General features: G+C 59.6%; 1 protein-coding gene across 1 annotated transcript in view; it reads left to right on the forward strand.

Annotated features, from left to right (window-relative positions):
* MAD1L1 (mitotic arrest deficient 1 like 1) overlaps window positions 1-22,386 on the forward strand; it is a 316,273-nt gene that overhangs the window by 292,602 nt on the left and 1,285 nt on the right. The gene's annotated exons all lie outside the window — the stretch shown is intronic.

The raw sequence follows: 22,386 nt of genomic DNA on the forward strand, positions 1-22,386 counted from the left end.
CAGGACTGTTAGTAGGGTATTCGTGGTGATGCGTGGGCCCTCACCCCAGGGGGCCTGTCCACATGCCCCCCTTCTGTCCCCTTCCCCCAGCCCCAGCACCCTTTCTGCCTCTTGGACATTTCACATCAGCAAGCCCCTGATGCACCCCCGTGTGTCTGGCTTCTCTCACTCACATTGGACTGTTGGGGTTGGTCCGCGTGTAGCAGGGGTGAGCATAGCGTTCCTTTGTCAGGCTCTAGTGATGCTGCAGTGTGTGTGACCACATCTTGTTGTCTGTTGGTGGTCATTCTGGTTGTGTGCGCTCTTCAGCTGCCGTGAGCAGAGCTGCCATGACGTGTGTGTCTGGCGCATGGGTAGAGCTTGCTGGCCGTGTGGCGTGGCCGTGGGTGCAGCTCACAGGTGCCAGGCTGGGGCCCTTCCTTCCCTGAGCTCAGCTTCCAAGCAGCAGCTCTCACTGGACTGAGTCCGGATGGGGCCGAGGGACTTGGTCAGGGACTTAGCAGGTGTCTGCTGGGTGTTCTGAGACCCAGAACTCTTCCCCTTTCCTCGGTGATGACTCTTTCCCATCAACACTCTGAGCACCTGCTGCACGCCCACCCCAGGCCCATGTCTGCGGCTACAGCCAGGGTATCACAGTCCTGCCTCAGGACAGGCTGCGGGGAGCACATGCGAGGCCCATGGACCGTCGGGTCCCAGGCAGCACCTCAGCTCCAAGGAGGATGTACGGACAGGGCGGGGCAGTGGAGTCAAGGGGAGGCAGGCTGATGGGGCTGCTGGGGGAGCGGGGCAGTCAGGCGGCACCTGAGGTGGGCAGAGAGGGGTGCGTGCCATCAGGATGGGCCGGGCAGGGCGACATGGAGGAAGGGAGGCCTTCAGAGGCAAGCATAGTGCAGGACAAGGGGCTCAGCGGTGGGTCTGACATGTGAGGCAGATGCACACGGGCAGACAGGGTAACCCTGGTGTCCACATGGGTGCTGCGTGGACAGGGACATTGCCACATGAGTATAGTGTGAGCAGTATCCCCGCGTGCCTATGGAGGTTGGGGAGCCCCTCTTCCCCATCAGGCTTCCAGACGTACGGTTCGGAGGCTCCAGGGAACACGGGGCCAGAGGCCACAGACACTTGGGCCGCTGGTCATCTCCTCCCGGCCCATGCTGGGCAGTGGCTGCATCGCTGAGAACCAGACAGGCAGCCAGACAGCCTCCAGGAAATAAAACCGGGGAGAGGAGCAGGGGCCAGCCCGAGTCCTTGGCGACGTGATGGGACACGTGCTACCAGAACTGGTCTCTGCAAAATGCACCATTTAAACCAAACCAGGACCTACTGGGCAGGGAAGGGGGAAGCCTGTGGGTGCCAGGGCCAGAGTGGGAGCCAGTGGCCAGGATGGACAGACAGACCAGGGGTAGATGGAGGAGTAGATGGATGGATGGGTGAGTGGACAGACAGACAGATTGTGAGTGGATGGGCAGGTGGTAGGTGGGTGGGTGAGTGGATGGATGGACAGACAAGATGGTGGATGAGTGAGTGGTTGGATGGATGGACAGATAGTGGATGGATGGGTGAGCAGATGGACAGACAGATGATGAATGGGTGAGTGGATGGACGGATGGTAGATGGATGAGTGAGTGGACGGATGGACAGACAAATGGTAGGTGGGTGGGTGGATAAGGAATGAATCAATGAGGAGGTAGCCCATTCTGTCTGAAGGCTCTGGGAGGCTTCACAGGAGCATCAGGTTTTGAGGCAGCCCTTGAGAAGGGCCTTGCAAGGAGCCCATTACATAGGCAGAGGACCTAGCACCTGCAGACATGAGATGGGAAAACAGAGAACATGTGTAGAGAACACATGGCTGGAGAGTGTGGCTCATGACATTTTTGCCCGTGGTGTTGGACTGTGTGGGGGGCAGTTGGAGCAGAGGGGATGGCTGGTGGCCCTCTGGTGGCCTTGGGGCATGGGGAGGCACCAGGAGTGTGATACAGCAGCCGTTAGTGCACACGCCCAGCTGGCAGAATTCTGGGGCTCTTTGGGTGCCTGTGTCATGCTGTCCTCCCAGTGGGCTCCCAGGTGGACCCAGCCTCTGTTGTGTTAGGAAGGGACGAAGGCTCAGAGGGTGCAGGGCCGGGCTGCCTGCCAGGGAGTGGATTGCCCTCCGCACCAGGCCAGCTTCCTGCCCGAGGCCATCATGGCTGCCCCAGCCTTGTGTCATTTCACAGACTCCTCAGCTGATAAGTGGCTCCCACACAGGACAGGCTGCCCATGAACTGGTCAGCACCTGCACCTGCCCGGAGCTGTCCCCCATTAGCTCAAGAGCGGGTGGGAAGGGTGTGTGGGTCTGTCCTGGGGGCTGCAGACACCCCAGGAGCCCGGGCCCTGGAGGAGGGGGAAACCATGAGGACAGACCCCTGCAGCGGCCTCCTCGTGCCCCCCTTCCCTCCGAGTGCCACTCCCTGGTATCAGCACACTCACGGTGGTAGCCAGGGATGGGGTGCACGTGCTCCAGGGTCCCCGCCACTGATGACAGGGGCTCCGGTAATGACTTCCCCGGCTCCAAGCCTGACCCCATGGTGAGGAAAATCAAGTTGAAATTAAATCAAATTTCAAATGTTAAACCAACCAATTAAAAAAAGCAATCACATAGAAACATGCGTTTTTCAAAACACTGTTGTTTACTCTGTCATAATTAATGTGAGCAGGGCGCCCACCCCAGCAGGCCTGGGGCAGGTGCTGAGCAGGGCAACGGGCTTCCTGTGCAGCTCTGTGTGGGCAGACCGGATGTCCAGGGAGGCAGCTTGCAGCGGGTGACACACGGTGGTGGCCCTGTGAGGTGGTGAGCTCCCTGTCAGGGCATTGCCCATGCAGAGTCAGCGCCATCCACAGGAGGTGGCCATCTGGACCAGACAGCGCATGAGGTCCTCGTGGGCCTGGAATCCCCCACGTACGCCTCTGACCCCACACATCCTTGGGGTCTCACCCCAAATGCTGCTTCCCAGGGTGGTGCCTCCTGCTCTGTGGTTGACAGATGTGACCCCGGGCGTCCCAATGGGGCCTGCATGCTCCCCTCCACCTCCTGCTATGGTTTGGCCAGCGCTCAGGGCAGGGATGCGGGAGTGAGGGAACAAGTGTGTGGAGAGATATGTGCGCAGGTGAACCAGCGAGCAGATGAACGAGTGAGTGAGTGGTAGGCCAGCAAGAGCGGTGGGCAGGTGAGCCAGTGCCTGAAGAATGAATGCAGGAACTGGGGAGCTCACACACACGGCCGCCTCTGGAGGGCGCCGCTGGGGCAGGCCTAGCTGCAGCACCCCCTCTGGGCCAGAAGGGTCATGGGGTGGGGGGGGGTGGGGGGGGAGGGTGGGGGGAGGCGGGGGCAGGGACGGAGCGCAGGCATCAGGAGGCCCACTGCAGAGGCCAGTGATTTAGCGATGTGATTACTTCCTAATGCAATGCCTCACAAAGCTTTTTATTAGATTTCCCCTTTTCCTTCCAAATGCTCTTTGGAAATAAACACCTGGGGCTGTTAGACTTTGTACCACTCAGTTTAATTAACTTTTAAATCACATAGTGTCACCCGGATTGCTCTCAAATGTCGGCTCCCTGCCGGGCTGGGGCATCCTGCCGAGCTGCCCCCCCCATCTGCCCCTGGGGGCCCTGGAGCCCAGGCAGTCGCCCTCAGCCCCTACCCCACTGGAGGTTCTGGACTGGGGGCACCTGGGGCTGCGGCCCCTCAGGGGTGTCAGTTGTCCTCGTGGGCCCTCCCAGGCCAGCGGACATGGTGACGGTGGACATGGAGTCTCACTGCAGGACAGGGGGTGCCCGCTCTCAGCCTGGAGGTTTTCCGGAGCACATCTGCTGGTCCTGCCCTCCACTCAGGCACCTTGGGTCCCCTCCCTGCGCCCCCCACAGCACTCCTGAACAGCCCAGCTGCACCTCCTTAACCTGTCCCTCTCTGTTGCCAGGAGGCACTCTGGCCTCGTCAGGTGGGCGGGTTCCCTGTGTTTCCTGGGGTGTGGACGGGCCGAGAGCACTGGGGAGGTCTATGTGCACTCGGGGGTTGGGGGGGCATCTGGGTGCCTTTCCTCATGCCGGTCTTGCCCAGCTTCTAGTCCTGGCTCTGCTCGCTGGGTTCACTGTGTTTGCTAATGTGTGACTTGCCAGGAGATCCTTTCAAATTTGTGATCTTATCCTGGAGCACGGGGAACACACACTCCTCGCCCTTGTTACTTGGCGTGGTGGAGGCCACAGTGGCACTTACGTACGGGTGCCTCCAAGTGCCGAGCAGCTGACACCATAGAGGGAGGTGCCCACCGCCACGCTCCCCGCCCGCAGGCTGCCTCTGCTCTGTCCCTTGGCGCCCGTGGAGGCCGTCCAGTGCTGGCCTGCCTCTGGCCCTTCCAGCCAGAGAAGCCTGAGATTCAGGGACACTTTCCTGGAGTTGCCGAGGACTCATCCTGGCCCTGGGTCCGTAGATGTCTCAGGGCTGGGTGCCAGGTATTGACCAGGGTGCTTGTGATGGGTGGTCCTCCCCAGTGCTGCTTGAGCCCCCAGCCCCGGCAGAGGGGCCGGCCATCTGCTTGGGCCTAGCCTGTGCTCACTGTCACCCGGGAGCACTGTCACCAGGTCCCTCCACCTTTCCATCAGGACACTGGCTCCAGGAGGCCCCTCCTCTGAGTGGCCCGAGGCCCAGGCTCTGCCCTGCGGCTCTGATACCCGGCAGCAAGGACAGAACTTGGACACGTGAGGAGTGGGTGCAGTGCTCGCTGAGGGCTCCCGTCCAGGAGCTGCTCTGCCTGGGAGGGCGGCCTCGGCCCAGCTCCTGCGTGGGCAGCGTTCAGGTGGAGGCTGGTGGGAGTCAGAGAGCCAGCGCCTTGCCAGGTTGTCCGGGAAATTAGATCCCCTTAAGGTGGCATGCTCTGCTGGAAAACTAACCGGTGTTTTCTACATCAAAGCATGGCTGTTCCTGCTTCAAGGGTCGTTGCTTGTCTCCAAGGCCTGGCCTGTGGGAGCCCTTTTTCTCGTACGCACCACTCTCACACCCTGTGTCCACAGAGAGTGGCCCCAGTGGCCAGCGTGGCACAGGCCTACACTGCTCACACCACCCTGGCCCCAAAGCCACGTCACCCCAAGTCAGGGCCCTTCTCCCTTTCCCCCATCGGGACTTCTTGGGGCAATTTCCAGGCAGGAAGCCGGACCTTCCCACACCTGTGTGCATGTCCAAGTTTGTACCTGCGTGCTGTCAGGCCCAGGGGTGGTCTTCTCAGGGTTGTGCAAACCCAGCAAGGCCTTCACAGCCCTGTCCCTGGTGGCCATTGGCTCTCTCGGTGCAGCCGCAAGGGATGAGGAGGAATGTGGGCCCCGAGAGGCTCCAGCCCCCCCCACCCAGCAGCCCTGAGCCTCCCTGACCTCCCGCAGGGCTCTCCCGGCGACTTGGCACAACTGTGACTGCATCGCAGTGGGAATCAGGAAAAGACACGGACCGTGCCCGGAGCGGACTGCAGTAGGGCTGCCTTACCTCACACGTGTGGCTGAGCTGTTGGTGACAGGGATGGCAGCACCGTAGCCATCCATCAGCCACACCCGGCGCTCATGCCCCTGTGTGATACAGACATGTGTGTTGACACTGCTCACATGCACGTGGTATGCACACACGCTTGGCACACGCTCATATGCTTAAAAGGAGGACAGAGGAATGCGGCATCACCGCTCCTGGGGTGTTGTTCCGGGGAGGGGGTGATGGATGATGGAAAGAGCGTTGTTTTGTGTTACCGATGAAGCGTGGGCCACGGCTGTCCTGTGGGGGCCTCGGCCATGCCCCATGGGTGGCTTGGCTCTAGCGCAAGGACCTGGGATGCTGTGGACATAAGGTCATCACAGGCCCGGGCCTTGTCCTTGCTGGACCCGAATGAAGTGAACTGGTCCTCCTTCCCCGACTGGACTGTGTCCCAGAGTGGGCCCGGCCTCTACACTCTCCTCCCGTCCCTGCAGCGCACAGCCCGTGTCCAGGGCAGGCCAGTGTCTCACAAACACCTGCAGCATCTCCCCCTCCTCTCCCAACCCTGGCGGCCTGCCTGTAAGGGAAGCCTCTGTGGAAGCGAACGGTAACCAGCCTCAGCCACCGGGGAGCGTGGGACGTGCTGGGCTTCGGGGTTCAAAGTAGCTGGAAGCTCCCAATTTTTATGTTGAGTCCCTCAATTCTAAAACATTGCCTCATGCTTGTAAGGGACACTGGATCTAACCCCACGGGACAAGGTCTCCACCCGGGAAGCGACGTAAATCTGCTCCTTCCTGCCTGGGGAGTGCAGGGGGCTCTGGCCTATGGCTCTGTGCACCGAGCTCCCCGGACTGCCTGAGCTGCGCCCGCCCCCACCCCCTGGTTTGCTGCCGTGTGGATACCACGGCTTCAGCTGCGCCAGCACGTCCGGACGCGTCCTGAGAGAAGTGTGGTGCTAGCTCAGTGGGAGAGGGCACACGTGCTCCTCAGGCACCCCGAGGAGAGCAGTGACTTCCCTTTCCCAGGACGGGCAGGAACATTCAAGTCCTTTAGAAAATCGTTTCCGAAATGAAATCACAGGAAGGTACCTGCCGGATGTGAGCAGATCCCTTGTATTCAGTTCTTGGGGCCGAGGAGCATATGGCTGCAGAATACGTTTTGAAATTTCCTTTTCCAGTGAATGTGGTCAATGAAAATGCAGAGTTATCAGCAGGACATGAAATCTCCTATTGCAGGATGAAGAAAATCCCATAATATAACTCAAGCCCCGTGAAACGGGTCTGAAAGCAAACAGCAGCTTTGTGCAGGCTGAGGTGCTGATGAGCTGGAAAATGCACGTCACACATTTTGCACACGCAAATTGCATCAGTCCGAGCATTTTTTGCAGAGAACGAAGGACTTCCGCCCTTTGGCTTTTATTGTCTGGGGGCAGGGAAGCAGCACGCGTGCTGAGCCCTGGCCGCAATGAGGGGCGGGCGTGCTTGGGGCCGGAACAGTGCAGGTGCACACACAGCATCTCCCTCCGAGGGCTGGACATGCAGCAAGGGAGTCCAGGAACCTTCGCTCTCAGCTGGCTCTTTGCCGGGGGGGGAGGGAAGGGGGAAGCCTTGGTTCCAAGGACCCCACCATCCTGGCGACCACTTCCTATCCTGGGTCCTGTTCATAGCCTGGACACTCTGTTGGTCCCATATCACCCCTCAGTTTGGGGACACTTTGGGTGCAAATGACTCTTGTTTGATTGGTGTCCTTGGGTCCCGGTGGTCTCCACCCCAGTGGTGAGACCCTGCCCAGTGATGGCAAACTGCCTCTCACCCTGGCTGTGCTCCCTGGAGGGTGGATGGAGACCCGCCAGTGCCCCCCCCCCCAGTTCTGGGTGCCAGGGCCTTGGAATAACCCCCCCACCCCGAGTTGGGCCACTGGGAGAGGCTCCTGCCTGCTAGCTCTGTGGTCAGGAGCTGTCACCCAGCACCAGCCGCCATCTCCCGTGGAGGGAGCCACGGTGGGTGGCCCATGGTTCCTGGTACGCCTGGCCCGAGACATGGTGGTCAGCATGCTCCTTTATGGGAACCAGGGAGAAAGACGGGCCAGTGGGTTGTGTTCCGACTCTTGCTTTTGGGTTGCTGACTTCTCAGCCACGGGCCATGAAGGAGCCGGGAGAGCTGCCTGATTGGCCAAGGTCAGAGCTATAGCCTCTCCCACATCAGGATTCTGGGCACAGCCATGCCGGATCAAGTTGTACCGTGGAGCATGAGTTGCTGCCTCCCAACCCCGCCGGCTGGCACGCTCCCTGGCAGCCAGTTAGTCCGCCAGGCGGGGTGGTGGGAAGCAGGGGACCCATGTCCAAGCACTCCTAGCCCATTGTGGTCAGCCCCTGCAGCCCACCTGCGCCATGCCCATCACGGTGGTGGCAGCCTGTAGGCCTGGGTGGTTTCTGTGCACAGTGCGAGTGAGGCCAACCCTGAGCGTCACCGTGGCCCTCTCCCCTGTCCTGCCGCTCAGGCTCCCGTGGCTTCCTGCCCACTCACAGCTCACTGGCCGTATACCTGGATGGCAGCATGCAGGGCGGGTGTCCTGCGTCCCTTCCCACTGGAGATGCCCCAGGAGGTACCCGGTTCTAGCCAAGCTCAGAGCCCCTTGCCTCCAGGGTGTTCCCCCCACCAGAAGCCCCAAAGGGAAGTGGAGTCGTTCATGGGGAAAGTTGGGTCACATCATTCTGGGGGCAGCCCTGGGCTCCTGTGTCACCCCAACCCCTTCCTCTCCCACAGGGCAAAGGGAAATGCTGGGGGAGGTGTCAGCCCCCAGCCTGACTGCAGCCCCTACCACCGCACCGGCTCCGTGTTCCCCGCCACGGCCCCACCTGCCTCCTGCCGGCTGTGGCAGGCTCTTCCCGGGGTCTACCTGTTGGGCGCGCACCGTCTTTTGCTGGATTCCTCCCAGAGCCCCGCCAGCCGCCCACCAGTCTTAGGCTCAGGCCTGCCTTATCACTGAGGGTCCCGCAGAAGTGTGTGCAGCCACTGCCTCCCAGAGTCTGAGTGCTGGGCCTGTGGCGGGGTGCATGCAGCTCCGGCACAGGCTGTGACTTGGGTGGGACCAGCATGGGCGAGGCATGTGGTCACCAGCCCAGGGGAGTCCGAACTTGCTAGCTCTTTCTTCAGCCCCTTTTCAGCCATAGTGAAACTGCACTGATGTGCATGAATGTTCCAGTTGTGGCTTCGGCTCACTGATATCCCAGAGCCTCTTTCCCATCGGGTACTTGTGTTTGCAGAGCCCAGACTTCTGGAGTGTCTATCCCTCCACAGCAGTGGTGGGATGGCAGTGCCATTGACGGGCAGAGTTGGAAGGAGGCTCTCGTGTGACACAGCCCCGGCCTGGTCTGGGGGAGGCAGCCTCCGGGCTGCACGGTGTGCCGGGGGACCGGGTCTCCTTGGGGACTGGTTCTGACCAGGCCTGCCACTTTGGGAATGAGAATGGCCCCCGAATCGCCACCCCGTCTTTGTTCTTGATTCCTTGGCACAAGGGGAAAGACTCAGTAGGAACCATGCACTCTGGCAATGAGATGTTTTAATTGTATCTTAAAATAGGATTGCAATAAAAAAAACACTGAAGTGTGACTAACCAGTTGTATTTAAGGAGGGCCGAGTACAGTCAGCCGGGCAGGCCCATGAGGTCTGTCCACTCCTCGAGCCATAGCCCTTGGCCAGCGCACCAGAGACCGCACCCGCCCAGCCCACGTGGGAGACTTTCCCAGGTGCAGCCCCACCACGCAGGGACAACAGGAGGGCTGCTACCCCGTTCGGTCGATTGATCACGGTCCCAGAAGTTTTGGGTTCTACGGGGAAGGGCGGGAAGGGAGATGCCCGCCCGCTGCACAGTGTCCTGGCCCAGGGTGACCAGCTTCTGCTTCCCCAGGTGCCCTGCCTGCCGGGAGGTCCCTGGGGGGGCTCAGTGGACGCTCCCGGAGCAGGAGGACGTCATGCCCCAGAATTGTGTAGCCTTGAGCCCCTGCCCGAGACCTGCTGGTGGGCTTGCTGGGGACCGCACCTCTGCTGAGGGTCCCAGTGGGCTTTCCCACTGAGCCCCAGGCAGGGTGGAAGTGTGTGCGGCCTCCCAGGACCCCCAACAGCTCAACACTCACCTCCCCTTGGCAGGAGGGAGGGGAGGGCACATAGTAGGTGCTCAGCGAGGGTCTAAAGAGCCAAGTGGCCACAGGGCCATGAGAAAGGAAGACCGAGGAGGTGGGCAGTGTGTCCTTGGCAGGGCCAGGCCCTCCCATGAGGCTCCAGGAGACCATTGGCTATGGACTACCCCTGCCCTGTGGGGTCCAAGGACTCCTGTGCTTCCCACCACCAGAACCCTGAAACATGGCCCCCGAGTGCGGAGCAGAGCCCGAGTGCCTTGCCGGGATCACAGGGGGCTGGACGCCTGGAGACAGATGGCCTTGGGAGGGGCTGGGTTCCCGCCAGGGCCGTGGGCACTGCGGCCACACGGAAGCCGGAGCATGGGTCGGAAGGGCCAAGTGTGACGCCTGGAATCTGTTGCCTCTTCCTCTCTTGCTTAATTACCGGCATGGCAGTTGCAGAGTTGAAATGCGGCTTAAAAAGCCTTTGTGAGTAATTAGTGTCAAAAACACAAGATCTACAAAGCCATAAACTCGCAGCTTGGTGATATTACCAAGTACTAATTAAAAAAGAAAAAAGAAAATCTCCTTTCATGATCAGATTTTCGGTCTTGCCAAAGATGAAAAATAAGGCAATTTGCAGATGATACCAACGCCAAAAGGGTGAGGGGTCGGCACAGGGACAGTGGCAGGCACGTGAGGGCTGGAGACCTTGAGGGAGCACCTGCAGACCCCAGCGGAGATGGAGAACCTCAACTCAGGGGCAGACACAGGCCCGAGAGAGGGGGTCTCCTCCCAGCAGAACCCCGCACACAAGCAGCGGCCCCTCGTTCTGTGGGGAGGGAGACCCAAGTCACACCCTGACAGAATGTGCCCCGGCTTCAGGTTGCCCAGCCCCTCCGAACCTCCTGCGGCCTCTCTGGTCCGGACCCCCTTGGAGGAGGAGCGCCTGGTGCCAGGGCTGGGAACCGGGGGCCAGGGGCAGTGTGAGGTCTCCCCTGGGAGCCACCATATTTGCTTCTCCCAACCCAGATGGAAGTCAGGCCACGGTCAAAGCAGTTGGCCTGGAAACTCGGGGGAAGAATGGACTCTGGTCATCAGGGTGGAGAGGGCCTCAGCTAGCAGCCCCAGGAGGGCAGGGGCAGGGCAGGGCGCATGAGGACGTTGGGGCTGCACCAGAGCTACGCAGCACAGACAGCGGGTTCCTGTCCCCATGACTACCTGGCTGTGCACCACTGCCATCTCGGCCTCCACCCGTCAGGTCCTGGGCTGCCACCCGCCAGCCGGGTGAGCATCAGCGTAGAGATGGAACTTTCTGGAAGTCCACAGTAGTCACAGGGATAGTTTGGCCCAGAGCTAGCGAGACGTGCCTGGTGCACAGCACTGTGACTGCGCCGGGGGCCTGTGGGCCCCCGGGCCACCAGTTCTGCTCACCGGCTACCCGTGAAGTGTGGGCTTGCAGGAACAGCCAGGCCCAGCCGGTGGAGGCAAGAGGCTGCAGCTTGGACCAGCAATAATGTCCACAGTCCAGGCCGTCTGCAGACACTCAGGCTCCCCCAACCAGGTGACCCCCCCCCTTGTCTGGCCTTGGTGTCCTCTGGACCGTCCTCTTCACACCGTTGGGCCCAGAACTCCTCTTTGTGCCCCAGCCAACGTGGGACCTGGAGTCAGTGTCTAGCAGTGCTGGTGGAGGGAGGCCGCTCGGGCCCAGCAGGGGAGAATTCCCCAGTCCCACGCAGGTCGCTTTGTTAATGGCACAAGACCAGGCGTCGAGGCCCCTCCACACCCCAGGGCCCTCAGCTGCTGGCTCACTGTAGATTTACGACACCCCTGCTGCCGATGGACACACACGCTGTGCCACGCGGCGTGAGGACCCCGTAGCAGTTTCTCCCAAACATGTCACAGGCATGCAGAGGAGCCTGGAAGTCCCAGCGGAGGGCCAGACTCAGGGGCTGGGCACACGGTCGTTCTGCTGGGACAGCGGACGGTGCCTCCCGTGACAGGACCGTGCACACCGGGCGTGCCGGAAGTGGCAGGCGGGCGTCTGCGTGCCAGGACCACCCTCCTTCCACCACTCCCTTCACATCAGGTGGTGTCCCCCTCAAGCTTTGTTCTTCAGACTTGTTTGAAGTGTTCTCCGTTCTTCGCATTTCCATATTCATTTTGGGCTCCTCTGATCCACATGTACAATCCAAGTCTGATAGGGTTTTGGTTAGGGTTTAACTGAGCTCCTAGATCCATTGTAACAACACGGGGCAAGAACAGTCTCCCTCTGCACTAGCTTATAGCTTTTTTCTCTTTATCCCCATTTGCTATTTTGACGCTATTGTAAAAGGTCTGTCACTAGTGTCAAAGCAGTTTGTTTTTGTGTATTGATCTTTTATTTTGCACGCTTGCTAACCTCGTGTATTAGTTCTAGTAGCTGTTAATACATTTGATTAGATTTTCTGCACAGACCATGATGTTGTCTTTGAGCAAAGACAGTTGTACTTCTGCCTGTCCAAACTGGATGCTTTTGTTCCTTTTTCTCACCCTATTTCCTTGGCTACAAACTCCAGAGTGATGCTGAGCAGAAGTGGGGAGCTGCGCACCCTTGCCTGCCTCCGGAGGGCCAGCGTTCGCGCTCAGACCAGTGAGGACAGTGTGGGCTGCGGGTTACCCCCAGGCACTGTCTGTCAGGCTGGGAAGTTCCCTCGGGACCCTGGTTTGCTGAGAATTGTTGTGAAGAATGCCGGTGGATGTGGACCCTGCTTTTTCTGCATCTGTTGAGATATCGTCTGGCTTTTCTTCTTCACTTTGTTAATACGGGGAATTACTATGATTGTTTTTCTGATGGAAAACCAGCCTTGCCTTTCTGGGACAGACCCCACTTGGTCACGACATGCCGTGCTCTGTGCCAGTTACTGGGCACACGTTGCTCACTGTTTGTTGAGGATCTCTGCGCCTGTATCCCTGAGGATTACTGGTCTATAGTCTGGTTTTCTCCTTGGAAAGTCACTGTCTGATCTTGGTATCATGGTGATGCTGGGCACACAGGGGTGCTGGAAAGGGTCCGTCCTTGTCCGCGTTTTCTTAGAGTGTATGTCGAATTGAAATTTCTTCCTGGTGTGTTTGGTGGGATTCTCCAGGGATGCCACCCGACCTTGGAGAGTTCCTTGAGGGAAGGTTTTCCGTAGTAAGTGCAGGGCCGTCCAGGTTGTCCATCTCCTTTGCAGTGAGCTTGCCCAGCGTGTGTCTCGCAGAGACTGGGTCTGTGTTAGCTGAGTCGTCAGACCTCCCAGCACGCAGTTGCCGGCTGTGGTCCCTGTTGCCTTCTCCACAGCTGTGGGACCGCGTGCATCCCTCCTCTGTTCCGCGACCCCGTCCGGTGTCTTCTCCATTTTGTCCCTAATGAGCGTGGCCAGACTGTGTCTGTCTACATGAGACATTTCGGGCTGTGTTTTTTTCACGTTGTTTTTCTGCGTTCTATTTCATTGATTTCTGCTTTGATCTTTGTTTCCTGTCTTCTCATGTTGGGTGCAATTTGCCCTTTTCATTTCAGTTTCTTAAGGTGGAAGCTAAGTCACTGATTCGAGCGCTTTCTTCCTTTCTCATGTAGACAGTCAGTGCTAAAATTTTCCCCCGAGTGCTGCTTCAGTCATTCCACAAATTCTGATATTTTGTTCTTATCTTTCAGTTCAAATGACTTAGTGGTTTCCCTTTTGGTTTCTTCTTTAACCCGGAGGTTTCTTAGAAGTAGGTTACGCAGTTCCCAAATATTGTGAAAATTAATTCAGCAATTACCTTTCTGTTACTAGTTTCTGAATTAATTTCATTGTGGTCGGAGAACATACTTTTGCGACATGAATCCTTTTAAAGTCACTGAGATTTGTTTTAAGGTCTAGACTGTTGTCTCTCCAGGTAAATGTACTTGAAAATAATGTGTGTTCTGCTGGAGGGCTCTCCTGTAAATGTCAGTTATGTCGAGTTCTTTGATAATATTGTCAAGTCTCTTATCTTCCATCTATCAAAATCTTGCCGATTTTCTATCTTTTCTGCCAATTAAAGAGCGACAGGCATTGACACCTCTGACTGTAATTCTGGATTTGTCTGTTCGGTCTCGTATTTCTGTTCTCTCTCAATGTATAAATCAGTCCCTTCATCATTTCGAAACGGCCTTTCTCCCTCATGATCCTCTTCGCTGTGAAGTCTACCCTGTCCAATGTCCACGTGGCCAGTCTGGATTCTGGCTAACGTGCAGGGGGCATCCCTCCTTCATCCTTTTCCTTTTAAGCTACTCGTGTCCTCACGCTTGCGGTGTTTCTTCGGAGCCACGTGTGGCCGAGCCTTGCGTCTGTGTGCAGCGTGCGGTCCCCGTCTTCCCGCTGGGCTCATCAGACCATGCACGCCGCCGCCGCCGGTTCCTGCTCCGACCAGGCTCCGACTGCCAGCTCACGGCTCCTCTGCATGAGGTGAACCACTTCATACAGACTCGCGTGTCTCCTTTTTTGACTTCGTACCTACGATTCTTTGTGATTCTGCGGGTTGCCGCAGGATTTGTCATGTGTGTCTCAGCCTTCACGCAACGTGGGACGTGAGAACCCCGTAGTGCCCGCCCAGTCTGCGTAGACTCCGCTGACCCGGCGCTCGCCTTCCTGCCGTGTCCATTCCGCACAGACGCTGAGCCTCCCCACACGGTATTACGTCTGTGGTATGAGTGCTCAGCTGTCCTTCGGGGAGATTTAAGTGACAGCACATGTCGTCATGTGTCATTCATGGAAGGGACAGGGCCCTCTCCTGTCTGTACTGCGTGAGCCCGTGTTTCAAGCTTCGTCGTCCTGAGACAGTTCTCATGTTCTGAATGACACGTGGGTAGAATTCTGCGTTCACAGGTTTCGGTTTTGCTGTTCTTTGTGGCATCCCTGGGCCACACATCCTTGTGCCTCTGCGGGCCCGGGGCTGGCTCCCTCTCACTGTGTAAGGTGCTGACTGACCAGTTTTGAGAGATTGGATTATGACACGCCTCCGTGTCATCCCCTTCACCTCCCTTTTGTGCTTGGGGTTCGTCGGGCTTCTCGGATCTGCCAGGTCATAGTTCCCCTCACGTTTCAGGTATTTGGGGCCATTCTTTCTCAAGGCTACCTCTTCTGTCATCCTGCGTCAGCCATCTGTCATGAACAAGTGTGGTGGCGGGTTGCTCCCGAAGGTCCGCAGTGCAGCTGCCTCACGTCTCTTGGGAGGGACCAGTCTCCTGAGCACTCTTGCAGGGGTGTGGGTGATGCCACTGGCCAGAGGCCCCCTTCGATCCCTGTAACACAGAAGCTTGCCTCATCAGCTTGCCGTAACGGGAGTGAGTTAACGTCCACGCTGGGAGCCGAGACCCACGTGCCCTGTTACGCTGCAGGGCGTCAGCTCAGAGAGGTGGGGTGAGGAGCCGCGGCTCTCCTGGAGCCCCGGTCTCCGGCGGCGTCCCTCTGTCCCTGCACCACCCAGTCACTCTTTAGACAATTCATTTGCCCGGCGAACCCCACACACAGGCACTCCGCCTGGCCCAACCTGTCTGGACGGGAGACGAGGGGCTTCCTCCAGGTTCTTGTTTGGTCACGTCATTGCCCTTGAGGGCCGCTGGGGTCCAGCCCGTCTGACAGATGAGGTCCAGCCGGCCCAAGCTCTCCCAGGACGCCGGGCCTTCGGACCCAGACCGTGGCTCCTTGCACTCGGCCCCCAGCCCCCACAGTTCTCCCCACCTTCTTCCCATGATGGTATCTGTGTCCCAGGACTCCCCGCACATTCCCACCACGCCGATCGATGGTCCTGTGTGTGCGCAGGACCTGGAAGGAGGCCTGGGCCAGGAGCAGAGAAGCAGGACAGAGCCTGGCCCTGTGCCCACGGCCTGAGATGGGCGAGGCTGCTGCAAGGACCCTGGGTCCTCGCGCCGCCTGCGCCCTGCTGCCCCTCCCCCGCGAGGCTGCGGGAACAGCTGCGCAAACTGGAGCGCCGGAGGAAAGATGCGGCGCTGTATAAATAGGGGAATAATAATAACCGCGGGCTAGAGACGGATCTGCAACTGTGGGGGCGCCTGGCCTCGCCCTCCCAGCAGATCACGCTTGGGAGAGGTCGCCCCTCGCCGGGACGGTAATTCCAGCACCGCCAGTATAATTAGCACATGCAGCATTGAGACGTTTTCTCGGCACAATTAAGCAGGGATAATTGGGTGAGCTATTTCCCCGTGTGCTGGACATTCTCTCTGCCAGTGCGTTCTCTAGAACTTCATGCCAGGACAGCCTCCTCAGCATTCTGTCCAGCTTGTCCTGACCCACTTGCCACCGTGTCCCTCTGCCTGCTGGCTCACGCGGCGGCGTCTGCCCGGCCTGCCCATGTTGGCGGCCCTGAGAAGAACAGCCTCGCCCTGCCCTGAGGGACACCAGTGGGTCGGGATGAGCCGAGTGCCGGAGCGGGGGGGTGTGCAGGGCGTTCTGGGAGTGCCTGTGGGCGGCCGTGGCCGGAACGGCCTCCGCACCCAGCCTGGCCTCGAGGGTGGAGACAGTCACAGTGGACAGGGAGGGAGACCAAGCCCACAGGGTGGCTGGTGGCCTGGGGAGGGCCAGCAGGCTTGGGGTCGGGGGCTGGGACAGGTCTTCTAGGCAGCAGAAGCAGCTGCGTGCAGGCTGGGAAAACCGTCCTAGGGGCCAGCATGGAGGAGGAGTCCCATCTCCCCACACAGAGCACAGGTGGGCCAGGCGGCACGGCGACTTCCACCACACCCCGCAGCCACGTGGCCCAGGACACCTCGGGGTAGGGGTAGCTGGCCTCTGCATGCCCACAGGTGGGGTGCTTCTGGGGCTGGCAGCCAGGTGCCCCTCCAGGGCCAAGCTCACACTCGCCCTACAGACCAGCAGGTAGCCCCAGTCCCAGACACAGGGCGTCCCCACAACAGCTGGGTCTCACACAGGGCTGGGCCCCAGCCGGCCGGTGCGGCCCCCACACGTGTGCGTGTGGCAAGGACAGCGTGTTCTGAGAACTCCTCAGCTTCCGTGGATATAACTTAGGTGGACTTTTTCTGATTTCAGTTACAACGCGCAGTCACAGAAAAACCTGGGAAGTGCAGAAGACCATAGGGGCTGTGTTTCGTCTCTGCTCTCCGAGCTACCCATGGTTATGTGTCATTGTTTACACGCCCTTTTTGTGGGTGTGAGTGTGAACAAGGGAGAGCGTGAACCACCGCGGTGCAAGCTCGGGGGGCTTTCTCCAGCCCAGAAGGTCAAGGTGATTTCCTGACGGACGAGGTGCTGCTGCTCTCCCCAGATCACTTGTGAGCACATGACAGATCTGGGGCCATGTCAGAGTCTCAGCTTGAGAAACCCAGACTGTCCTCTGAAGCAGGGAGCGCTTGGGTGTTCTCGCTTCTGGATCCATGCAGGATATCTCCTCTAGCAGCTCCAGAAGCCTGTGTGCATGTGCAGCCCAGGTGCACAGGCCTGGCGCTCGGTAGGGAGGAGGCTCGTCCTCGTGGTGCCGCTGCAGGGCTGCCCCCGTCCCCTGTGGACTGGGCTCTAGCAGGTCTCCTCTGTGTGTGTCTGTGCAGGCCGGGAGCTCTCACACACCTGACCTCTCTGCTCAGCCATGGCCGGCGTACACGCGGGACCTGGGGTTTGCTGGAGTGCCCAGGGTCGCACAGCTTTCTGGTGTAAAGCCAAGGTTGAAGCTAGGTCTGACCCAGTGCGGCACCCAGCGGAGGCTGCCCCAGTGGAGTTCAGGTAGTGTCTCGGTGTGGAGGCGCTGTTCATCCCCAAAGGCCCAGGGTGCCCATGAGTGGTGGCGGGAAGGGGTGTGGGCGGGAGCACTGAGCACTGCTCACTACTGGCCCTTAGGGACCACCCTGCCCTGTCCCTGCATAGCCACCCCACCTGGGACTGAGCTGCACAAGTGTGGCTCTGCCTAAACTGGCCTGATCTCCTGCCACGCGGCCGTCCCCAGGCTCTCATCCCTGCCCCTCCCCTCCCTCCTACACGAAGGCCCAGGAGCAGCGCCGATGACAAGGCCGAGAGGGGAATGGCCACACTTCACGGCAAGCAGGGCCGCCTGGAGCTGTGTCCAATTAGACACAGCTGTGTAACCTGCTGCCCACAGATCTGTACGCGAGTCTTCATGCCACTGAAGACGGCCACTGATCAGCCTGCTTCCCCCGGCCCATGCAGCCACGACCGTCCCACCCGGAGCTGGTGGGAGCCAGTGAGGGAGCCGAGAGCCAGCCTCTGGGCATCCGAGTGCATGGGCGAGGTGAGGCGGCCGGGCAGTGTGGGGCTGCTGTCCGTGCCTCCCCCGATGCCTGTCCTGACTGCGGCCGCCTCGTGCTCGCATGTCCTGGGAACACAGTGGACCCAGTGTCCGAGAGCCTCAGGCGTAATGCTGGTCGTCCCCGTGGCTGGTGCTGTGCAGGCGGCCCGGCTCAACCCCACGTGGTGGCCCCTCGCTGCGCCTGATGTTGCCGGAAGGGCCCAGACCCAGGACCGGCAGCTCTGGGCCCCTCATGCAACCCAGAGTGCATCCTCCCAGGTGGGCCTGGGGTGGCCATTTGCCAGGGGTCCGTACGGTTTGTCCATCTCTGTTTTTTTGGTTGTGCTTTTGGGGTCAAGTCTGAGAATTCTTTGCCTGGTCTCAGACCTTGAAATGTTTCTTCTCTCTGTTTTAAGTTTTGTTGTTGTTGTTGTTTTTTATGTTTTATGTTTAAGTCTGTGATAGATTTTGAGCTAAATTTTGCATGAGGTGTGAGGTTTAAGTCAAAATTCTTGCTTGTCTAAGTAGGAACGTCCAGCCGCCCCAGAACCGTGTGTGGAAGAGGCAAGCCTCCTCCCTGCGTGGATGGCTCCTGCCCTCGTGTTGCGGGGGGGCTGTTGCTGGTGCGGCTGTCTCCAGGAGCTCTGTGGCGTCCCCAGAACCAGGACTATACCTGCCCCTTGCGCTAGCTGCTGGCGCCACTCTGGCCTGCGGAGGGGTCTCCTGGGGAGTGGCTGTGGGGTCTGGCAGGGGCTCTCCTGCGTCCCCTCCTGGCCTGTCATCCCAGCGGCTCACCCCGCCAGCCTGACGCAGAAACGAGGTGCCCGAGCTGGGTCTGGTCATCTGTTCCGCACGATGTCGGATTCGACTGCCTGAAATCCAGTGAGGGTTTTTGCACTGAGTTCATGGAAACCGCGTGTGTGGACTCTTCCGTCTCTGCTGTGCGTGTGGGCGTTGCGTGAAAATGCTTCTGCGCAGGGCGCCTTCCCTCTGCTCTGTTGTCTGGAAGGGACGCATGAGGTGGTGTTAGCTCTCGTTTAAATATCTGATAAACTTCCCCATGAGACCATCGGGGATGGGAGGCTCCTTTCTGAGGAGCTTCTTAGTCACAAACTGTCTCTCCGGCTGCGGTCGGGCCGCTCGGGTCTCTACTTCATTTTGGCTGAGCTTTGCTGCCCTGTGGTTTTCAAGGGATTCCTCCATTCCCGGCTGTCAGATTTATGGGCATAAACAGTGTTTTGTAGTGTTTTCTTCTTATTCTTGTAACAGCTCCAGGATCTCATTTCTGATTTTGGCAACTTCTGTCTTTTCTCTTCCTATCTCCATTAATTTTTTTGCTGTTTTTCAAGGGACCGCCTCTAGTTTCAGTAACTCTCTCTCCTGTTTTCAATTTTGTTTATTCCCCTTGATCTCGACTCTTCCCTTCTTCCTCTGGTCTCCCGAGGTAGAGCCTCAACGCCCGGTGGGGCGCCCCCCCTTCTCTAGCAAGGCACCCAAGCGCTCCGTGTCGCCCGCGGCTCTCCTCTTTGTGCCCCGCGAGGCGTGATGGCCCGCCTCATCTCATTGGGCGCACTGGTCACAGAAGTGGGCCACGTGACCTCTCGTGTCTCTCGCGCACTGAGCTGAGGTTCCTGAGTCACTGTGACATGTGCCGCCTTCTGTTTTCAGACCCTAGGGTGTTCCAGGTCGTCCTGCATTTCCCTCCGGGAGGCGATGGGACCCTGTCATGACAAGGCGCAATGCCACGGTCTCACAGAAACAATACTCAGGTCCCCGTGTCCTGAGGGAGTAGCATTTCTGCTCCCTGTTTTATAGTTTTGTTGCATTGTGCACGTCTTGTCTGTTCAGATCAGGATTTGGGGACCCACCCCTTGCCGTGGGTTCACCTCTGGATTCGTCCTGATTCTTCACACATGGGACTGTCGTCAGTGCCCTAAGCAAAAGGTGACCTTGCACGTGGCGGGCAGCCCCTCATGCTTAGGCCCTTCCTGCAGGGCTCACCACCCCCTGCAGTTGGGGGGCTCGGGAGGGGACCATCGAGGGGAGCTCTTGTCTCCGCTTTTCGGGTGGGCAATTCCTTTCTCAGGGCATCTCATGAGAGGAATGTCGCAAAGCGTCTGCCAGCTGGGATGCCACACACTCGAGGGTGGCCAGACTGCATTTAAAAAAAATCCCTTTCGAGCCAGGCACCGCATGAGCACCGCACACTTCCCTTACGCTGACCCGCAGCGGCAGAACCCTCCTGCCCGTGACGCCCCCGGCTCCCCTGCACTGGCCCTTCTCCACAGACACACGCCATGGTGGACAGACCTGCTCAATGAGGTCTGGGCCAATCCTTCTGAGGGAGGCCCTCCCGCCATCCGGAGGGAGGAGGAGGCCCCGAGGCGAGGCCAGGCTGAGGTCTGGGCTGCTGGAGCGCCTTTCGGCCAGCCATGGGCAGCACGGGCCTCGCTGTGGCACCGGGCCCCGAGCGCCACAGGGCGCCTGCCAGCCGCACCGCAGCCTGTCACTCCCGGACGCTGGGGGCAGAGGAGGCAGAGACACAGCCGTCAGCCCATAAATATTTCCAGCCGCAGCCAACACGTCTTACTGGGCAATTTGCTTTTTAAAAAATCGCTCTCTAATTTTAAGTGAACAGCCCCTAATTAGAGTGATTTACAAGGTACCTGGGGACCGGGTGGTATTTGCACACAGCGGAGCCTGGCAGAGATGGATCAGCACCGCGAACTCAGGGGCGCATTCTGGCAGCCGCATGGCGCCACACCGAGCGAGGACTCGGCCCTCCTGATGGTGGAGTGGGCACGTGCGGCCAGTGGCGGCTGGTGGGTCGCAAACACTTGGCTTTGCTTTGACTTGGGTTGAGATGAGAACATGGCTTTGGTCACACCTCCTTCTAGCCCACCCAAGGCCCGGTGCCCCCAGAACGCCGGGCACAGCCAGTGTCGCCATGTACCTGGCATCCTAGAGTGACCGTCGGTGCTTCCTGAATGCCGGACATGTGGACTGATGCGTCCGGGACAGGCCTTGCGCTGGCTCGTTCAGCTGTGCTGCTCCTCAAGATGGGGCTTTGGGGCTGGAAGCCACGAGGGACGTGTGATGCGTGCAGACAAAGCCTGGTCAATGTCCTGCAGCCCCGGGGGACCTGGGGAGGCACGCAGAGAATGACCTTCTTCGGTCTGAGCTGGTAGAAGACCTCCATCCCGGGGGCAGGGGTTCCGGGCAGGCCCGCAGTACAGTGTGAAGGTCCCCGGTTTAGGGGCTGGTTGTCCCTCAGCTGCCGAGGCAGGAGAGCGCCGTGGCCTCCCTTGCCTTCCTCACCTCCCCCCTGCCCTGTGTTGGCTTCTCCCCCCAACAGCTGCAGAGAATCAGCCCCTGTGACATTTAGGGGAAGAAATCCAGATTTGAGCAGAAGGCAGAAATGAAAGGATTTTCTTGGTAAAAGGTCAGAGTGGTTTCTCTTACTTTTGTTTAAAAATGGTTTGTGTTGAACTCTGACAAGGCTAAATGTAGGAGTGGACAAGGGAACAGGGTTGGCTGCTCAGGGAGGGGTGAGCACTCTCCGGAGGCAGCAGAGGCCCGTCCGCACTGCAGACCAGTGCGGGGAGCACTGGGGGCCGCTCCGAGGGCTCGTGGGAGCACGGGCAGTGGGCAGGCTGAGCCCTCTTTGGCTCTGGGCTCTCGGAGAGAGCCCACCTCCCTCTCATAGGCCGGTCCGGGCCTAGGACCCGAGGCATCCACACCAGGGAGCAGGCGTGGGGCAGGGGGGGTTCCCAGGGAGAAGGCTTTCCTCATTAGAGCTGTCCAGGAAGGAGTGGTCCTCCGTCATCCAGAGTGGGGACTCTCCAGACAGGGGGCAGCGTGGTCCTCAGGGCAGGCAGTGGTCCCCAGCCCACCCCTAAACTGCCCAGGTTCCATGTGCAGAGTGGGAAGGAAGTTCTTTTGGGGGTGCTGCCCCCCAGTGACCCTACTCAGCTCCTGACACCCCTTATGCCGCCCTGCCCTTGCCACTCACCTTGCTGAACGGGGTTCCAGGGACACAGGGTTCTGTCTGGCAAACAGTCGCACCTTCCCTGGCTGTGCTCCCAGCCCATCCAGCAGGCAAGAGCCCCTGGACGCCCCCCAGCCTGCTGCCACCAGGGGGCATTCCTGAGGGCTAGCACTGGCCCCAGGCGTTCCTACTCCCCAGGCTCAGCAGGTGGGGCCCACAGCAGAGCGGGCAGGGTGCTGTCCGTGGTCACACAGCCTCCCCTGCTTCCCCTTCCCAGGCACTGGGAATCCCCGGCCTCAGTGCTCAGGCACCCTGAGGTCTCTGTCGACACTCCCAGCCCAGAATCCCTGGCTGTCCTCTACCCTCTCCCCGGGAGCACCTGGCCTGGAGAGCTGGCCCTGTGGCCCAGGCCCAGCTCTGCCCAGGCCTGCCCCGTGACCCGGGGGAGCCCAGCTCTCAGGGCCTTGGTCTCCCCAATTGCACATGAGGGGACAGCCAGCTGGTTTTGGGGAGCCCTGTGCTGGGACCCACATAGTGCTT

Source organism: Martes martes, assembly GCF_963455335.1.
Source record: "Martes martes genome assembly, chromosome: 18".
Taxonomy (NCBI): Eukaryota; Metazoa; Chordata; class Mammalia; order Carnivora; family Mustelidae; genus Martes; species Martes martes.